Source organism: Hypomesus nipponensis, chromosome 7 (genome assembly GCF_054491055.1).
Source record: "Hypomesus nipponensis isolate SF chromosome 7, ASM5449105v1, whole genome shotgun sequence".
In the NCBI taxonomy this organism is placed as follows: Eukaryota; Metazoa; Chordata; class Actinopteri; order Osmeriformes; family Osmeridae; genus Hypomesus; species Hypomesus nipponensis.
Window position 1 is genome coordinate 16,857,501 of NC_140367.1, and position 5,000 is coordinate 16,862,500.

Consider the following 5,000-nt stretch of genomic DNA (forward strand, 5'->3'; position numbering starts at 1 on the left):
ACTTATCCATATACAGATTTAGCAATTGACAATGCAAGGTAGTCTCTCTCTCTCTCTCTCACAAGTCAAAATGAAAACAGCTTCCAGCCCCTTTCATGAAGGACTACTTGTGCATATTGCAAGATGTCAATTTCTAAGTGAATGAGCAAAAGAGCATACAGCACCTGGTATTCCCAGGCGGTCTCCCATCCAAGTACTAACCAGGCCCGACCCTGCTTAGCTTCCGAGATCAGACGAGATCGGGCGTTGCCAGGCTGGTATGGCCGTACGAAATAAGTTGACAACCATAGGCTACTTATCCATATACAGATTTAGCAATTGACAATGCAAGGTGGTCTCTCTCTCTCTCTCTCTCTCTCTCTCTCTCTCGTGTCAAAATGAAAACAGCTTCCAGCCCCTTTCATGAAGGACTACTTGTGCATATTGCAAGATTTCAGTTTCTAAGTGAATGAGCAAAAGAGCATACAGCACCTGGTATACCCAGGCGGTCTCCCATCCAAGTACTAACCAGGCCCGACCCTGCTTAGCTTCCGAGATCAGACGAGATCGGGCGTTGCCAGGCTGGTATGGCCGTACGAAATAGGTTGACAACCATAGGCTACTTATCCATATACAGATTTAGCAATTGACAATGCAAGGTAGTCTCTCTCTCTTTCTCTCTCTCTCGTGTCAAAATGAAAACAGCTTCCAGCCCCTTTCATGAAGGACTACTTGTGCATATTGCAAGATGTCAATTTCTAAGTGAATGAGCAAAAGAGCATACAGCACCTGGTATTCCCAGGCGGTCTCCCATCCAAGTACTAACCAGGCCCGACCCTGCTTAGCTTCCAAGATCAGACGAGATCGGGCGTTGCCAGGCTGGTATGGCCGTACGAAATAAGTTGACAACCATAGGCTACTTATCCATATACAGATTTAGCAATTGACAATGCAAGGTGGTCTCTCTCTCTCTCTCTCTCTCTCGTGTCAAAATGAAAACAGCTTCCAGCCCCTTTCATGAAGGACTACTTGTGCATATTGCAAGATTTCAGTTTCTAAGTGAATGAGCAAAAGAGCATACAGCACCTGGTATACCCATGCGGTCTCCCATCCAAGTACTAACCAGGCCCGACCCTGCTTAGCTTCCGAGATCAGACGAGATCGGGTGTTGCCAGGCTGGTATGGCCGTACGAAATAAGTTGACAACCATAGGCTACTTATCCATATACAGATTTAGCAATTGACAATGCAAGGTAGTCTCTCTCTCTCTCTCTCTCTCTCGTGTCAAAATGAAAACAGCTTCCAGCCCCTTTCATGAAGGACTACTTGTGCATATTGCAAGATTTCAGTTTCTAAGTGAATGAGCAAAAGAGCATACAGCACCTGGTATACCCAGGCGGTCTCCCATCCAAGTACTAACCAGGCCCGACCCTGCTTAGCTTCCGAGATCAGACGAGATCGGGCGTTGCCAGGCTGGTATGGCCGTACGAAATAAGTTGACAACCATAGGCTACTTATCCATATACAGATTTAGCAATTGACAATGCAAGGTGGTCTCTCTCTCTCTCTCTCTCTCTCTCTCTCTCTCTCTCTCTCGTGTCAAAATGAAAACAGCTTCCAGCCCCTTTCATGAAGGACTACTTGTGCATATTGCAAGATTTCAGTTTCTAAGTGAATGAGCAAAAGAGCATACAGCACCTGGTATACCCAGGCGGTCTCCCATCCAAGTACTAACCAGGCCCGACCCTGCTTAGCTTCCGAGATCAGACGAGATCGGGCGTTGCCAGGCTGGTATGGCCGTACGAAATAGGTTGACAACCATAGGCTACTTATCCATATACAGATTTAGCAATTGACAATGCAAGGTAGTCTCTCTCTCTCTCTCTCTCTCTCGTGTCAAAATGAAAACAGCTTCCAGCCCCTTTCATGAAGGACTACTTGTGCATATTGCAAGATGTCAATTTCTAAGTGAATGAGCAAAAGAGCATACAGCACCTGGTATTCCCAGGCGGTCTCCCATCCAAGTACTAACCAGGCCCGACCCTGCTTAGCTTCCAAGATCAGACGAGATCGGGCGTTGCCAGGCTGGTATGGCCGTACGAAATAAGTTGACAACCATAGGCTACTTATCCATATACAGATTTAGCAATTGACAATGCAAGGTGGTCTCTCTCTCTCTCTCTCTCTCTCGTGTCAAAATGAAAACAGCTTCCAGCCCCTTTCATGAAGGACTACTTGTGCATATTGCAAGATTTCAGTTTCTAAGTGAATGAGCAAAAGAGCATACAGCACCTGGTATACCCAGGCGGTCTCCCATCCAAGTACTAACCAGGCCCGACCCTGCTTAGCTTCCGAGATCAGACGAGATCGGGCGTTGCCAGGCTGGTATGGCCGTACGAAATAAGTTGACAACCATAGGCTACTTATCCATATACAGATTTAGCAATTGACAATGCAAGGTAGTCTCTCTCTCTCTCTCTCTCTCTCGTGTCAAAATGAAAACAGCTTCCAGCCCCTTTCATGAAGGACTACTTGTGCATATTGCAAGATTTCAGTTTCTAAGTGAATGAGCAAAAGAGCATACAGCACCTGGTATACCCAGGCGGTCTCCCATCCAAGTACTAACCAGGCCCGACCCTGCTTAGCTTCCGAGATCAGACGAGATCGGGCGTTGCCAGGCTGGTATGGCCGTACGAAATAAGTTGACAACCATAGGCTACTTATCCATATACAGATTTAGCAATTGACAATGCAAGGTGGTCTCTCTCTCTCTCTCTCTCTCTCTCTCTCTCTCTCGTGTCAAAATGAAAACAGCTTCCAGCCCCTTTCATGAAGGACTACTTGTGCATATTGCAAGATTTCAGTTTCTAAGTGAATGAGCAAAAGAGCATACAGCACCTGGTATTCCCAGGCGGTCTCCCATCCAAGTACTAACCAGGCCCGACCCTGCTTAGCTTCCGAGATCAGACGAGATCGGGCGTTGCCAGGCTGGTATGGCCGTACGAAATAAGTTGACAACCATAGGCTACTTATCCATATACAGATTTAGCAATTGACAATGCAAGGTAGTCTCTCTCTCTCTCTCTCTCTCTCTCTCGTGTCAAAATGAAAACAGCTTCCAGCCCCTTTCATGAAGGACTACTTGTGCATATTGCAAGATGTCAATTTCTAAGTGAATGAGCAAAAGAGCATACAGCACCTGGTATTCCCAGGCGGTCTCCCATCCAAGTACTAACCAGGCCCGACCCTGCTTAGCTTCCGAGATCAGGCGTTGCCAGGCTGGTATGGCCGTACGAAATAAGTTGACAACCATAGGCTACTTATCCATATACAGATTTAGCAATTGACAATGCAAGGTGGTCTCTCTCTCTCTCTCTCTCTCTCTCGTGTCAAAATGAAAACAGCTTCCAGCCCCTTTCATGAAGGACTACTTGTGCATATTGCAAGATTTCAGTTTCTAAGTGAATGAGCAAAAGAGCATACAGCACCTGGTATACCCAGGCGGTCTCCCATCCAAGTACTAACCAGGCCCGACCCTGCTTAGCTTCCGAGATCAGACGAGATCGGGCGTTGCCAGGCTGTTATGGCCGTACAAAATAAGTTGACAACCATAGGCTACTTATCCATATACAGATTTAGCAATTGACAATGCAAGGTAGTCTCTCTCTCTCTCTCTCTCTCTCGTGTCAAAATGAAAACAGCTTCCAGCCCCTTTCATGAAGGACTACTTGTGCATATTGCAAGATTTCAGTTTCTAAGTGAATGAGCAAAAGAGCATACAGCACCTGGTATACCCAGGCGGTCTCCCATCCAAGTACTAACCAGGCCCGACCCTGCTTAGCTTCCGAGATCAGACGAGATCGGGCGTTGCCAGGCTGGTATGGCCGTACGAAATAAGTTGACAACCATAGGCTACTTATCCATATACAGATTTAGCAATTGACAATGCAAGGTGGTCTCTCTCTCTCTCTCTCTCTCTCTCTCGTGTCAAAATGAAAACAGCTTCCAGCCCCTTTCATGAAGGACTACTTGTGCATATTGCAAGATTTCAGTTTCTAAGTGAATGAGCAAAAGAGCATACAGCACCTGGTATTCCCAGGCGGTCTCCCATCCAAGTACTAACCAGGCCCGACCCTGCTTAGCTTCCGAGATCAGACGAGATCGGGCGTTGCCAGGCTGGTATGGCCGTACGAAATAAGTTGACAACCATAGGCTACTTATCCATATACAAATTTAGCAATTGACAATGCAAGGTAGTCTCTCTCTCGCTCTCTCTCATGTCAAAATGAAAACAGCTTCCAGCCCCTTTCATGAAGGACTACTTGTGCATATTGCAAGATGTCAATTTCTAAGTGAATGAGCAAAAGAGCATACAGCACCTGGTATTCCCAGGCGGTCTCCCATCCAAGTACTAACCAGGCCCGACCCTGCTTAGATTCCGAGATCAGACGAGATCGGGCGTTGCCAGGCTGGTATGGCCGTACGAAACAAGTTGACAACCATAGGCTACTTATCCATATACAGATTTAGCAATTGACAATGCAAGGTGGTCTCTCTCTCTCTCTCTCTCTCTCTCTCTCTCTCTCTCTCTCTCTCTCTCTCTCTCTCTCTCTCTCTCGTGTCAAAATGAAAACAGCTTCCAGCCCCTTTCATGAAGGACTACTTGTGCATATTGCAAGATTTCAGTTTCTAAGTGAATGAGCAAAAGAGCATACAGCACCTGGTATACCCAGGCGGTCTCCCATCCAAGTACTAACCAGGCCCGACCCTGCTTAGCTTCCGAGATCAGACGAGATCGGGCGTTGCCAGGCTGGTATGGCCGTACGAAATAGGTTGACAACCATAGGCTACTTATCCATATACAGATTTAGCAATTGACAATGCAAGGTAGTCTCTCTCTCTCTCTCTCTCTCTCTCTCGTGTCAAAATGAAAACAGCTTCCAGCCCCTTTCATGAAGGACTACTTGTGCATATTGCAAGATTTCAGTTTCTAAGTGAATGAGCAAAAGAGCATACAGCAC

At 46.6% G+C, this 5,000-nt stretch overlaps 14 non-coding genes and 3 pseudogenes across 14 annotated transcripts; all 17 read right to left on the bottom strand.

The window, feature by feature from the left end:
* Nucleotides 1-152: 152 nt before the first annotated feature.
* Nucleotides 153-271, bottom strand: LOC146280025 (5S ribosomal RNA). The gene has a single exon (XR_014763554.1). It is a non-coding gene; the product is annotated as a 5S ribosomal RNA (ribosomal RNA).
* Nucleotides 272-459: 188 nt separating this feature from the next.
* Nucleotides 460-578, bottom strand: LOC146280026 (5S ribosomal RNA). The gene has a single exon (XR_014765706.1). It is a non-coding gene; the product is annotated as a 5S ribosomal RNA (ribosomal RNA).
* Nucleotides 579-756: 178 nt separating this feature from the next.
* On the bottom strand, nucleotides 757-875 carry LOC146280027 (5S ribosomal RNA). Its single transcript, XR_014765338.1, has one exon. It is a non-coding gene; the product is annotated as a 5S ribosomal RNA (ribosomal RNA).
* A 178-nt stretch (nucleotides 876-1,053) lies between these two features.
* On the bottom strand, nucleotides 1,054-1,172 carry LOC146280028 (5S ribosomal RNA). Its single transcript, XR_014764773.1, has one exon. It is a non-coding gene; the product is annotated as a 5S ribosomal RNA (ribosomal RNA).
* A 178-nt stretch (nucleotides 1,173-1,350) lies between these two features.
* LOC146280029 (5S ribosomal RNA) lies at nucleotides 1,351-1,469 on the bottom strand. Its single transcript, XR_014765707.1, has one exon. It is a non-coding gene; the product is annotated as a 5S ribosomal RNA (ribosomal RNA).
* A 196-nt stretch (nucleotides 1,470-1,665) lies between these two features.
* Nucleotides 1,666-1,784, bottom strand: LOC146280030 (5S ribosomal RNA). The gene has a single exon (XR_014765708.1). It is a non-coding gene; the product is annotated as a 5S ribosomal RNA (ribosomal RNA).
* A 178-nt stretch (nucleotides 1,785-1,962) lies between these two features.
* LOC146280031 (5S ribosomal RNA) lies at nucleotides 1,963-2,081 on the bottom strand. Its single transcript, XR_014765339.1, has one exon. It is a non-coding gene; the product is annotated as a 5S ribosomal RNA (ribosomal RNA).
* A 178-nt stretch (nucleotides 2,082-2,259) lies between these two features.
* Nucleotides 2,260-2,378, bottom strand: LOC146280032 (5S ribosomal RNA). The gene has a single exon (XR_014765709.1). It is a non-coding gene; the product is annotated as a 5S ribosomal RNA (ribosomal RNA).
* Nucleotides 2,379-2,556: 178 nt separating this feature from the next.
* On the bottom strand, nucleotides 2,557-2,675 carry LOC146280033 (5S ribosomal RNA). The gene has a single exon (XR_014765710.1). It is a non-coding gene; the product is annotated as a 5S ribosomal RNA (ribosomal RNA).
* Nucleotides 2,676-2,865: 190 nt separating this feature from the next.
* On the bottom strand, nucleotides 2,866-2,984 carry LOC146280034 (5S ribosomal RNA). The gene has a single exon (XR_014763555.1). It is a non-coding gene; the product is annotated as a 5S ribosomal RNA (ribosomal RNA).
* A 182-nt stretch (nucleotides 2,985-3,166) lies between these two features.
* Nucleotides 3,167-3,275, bottom strand: LOC146280035 (5S ribosomal RNA; annotated as a pseudogene).
* Nucleotides 3,276-3,455: 180 nt separating this feature from the next.
* Nucleotides 3,456-3,574, bottom strand: LOC146280036 (5S ribosomal RNA; annotated as a pseudogene).
* Nucleotides 3,575-3,752: 178 nt separating this feature from the next.
* Nucleotides 3,753-3,871, bottom strand: LOC146280037 (5S ribosomal RNA). Its single transcript, XR_014765711.1, has one exon. It is a non-coding gene; the product is annotated as a 5S ribosomal RNA (ribosomal RNA).
* Nucleotides 3,872-4,053: 182 nt separating this feature from the next.
* Nucleotides 4,054-4,172, bottom strand: LOC146280038 (5S ribosomal RNA). Its single transcript, XR_014763556.1, has one exon. It is a non-coding gene; the product is annotated as a 5S ribosomal RNA (ribosomal RNA).
* A 174-nt stretch (nucleotides 4,173-4,346) lies between these two features.
* On the bottom strand, nucleotides 4,347-4,465 carry LOC146280039 (5S ribosomal RNA). The gene has a single exon (XR_014766020.1). It is a non-coding gene; the product is annotated as a 5S ribosomal RNA (ribosomal RNA).
* Nucleotides 4,466-4,687: 222 nt separating this feature from the next.
* On the bottom strand, nucleotides 4,688-4,806 carry LOC146280040 (5S ribosomal RNA). The gene has a single exon (XR_014765712.1). It is a non-coding gene; the product is annotated as a 5S ribosomal RNA (ribosomal RNA).
* Nucleotides 4,807-4,988: 182 nt separating this feature from the next.
* The window catches only part of LOC146280041 (5S ribosomal RNA), a 119-nt pseudogene continuing 107 nt past the window's right edge, over nucleotides 4,989-5,000 (bottom strand).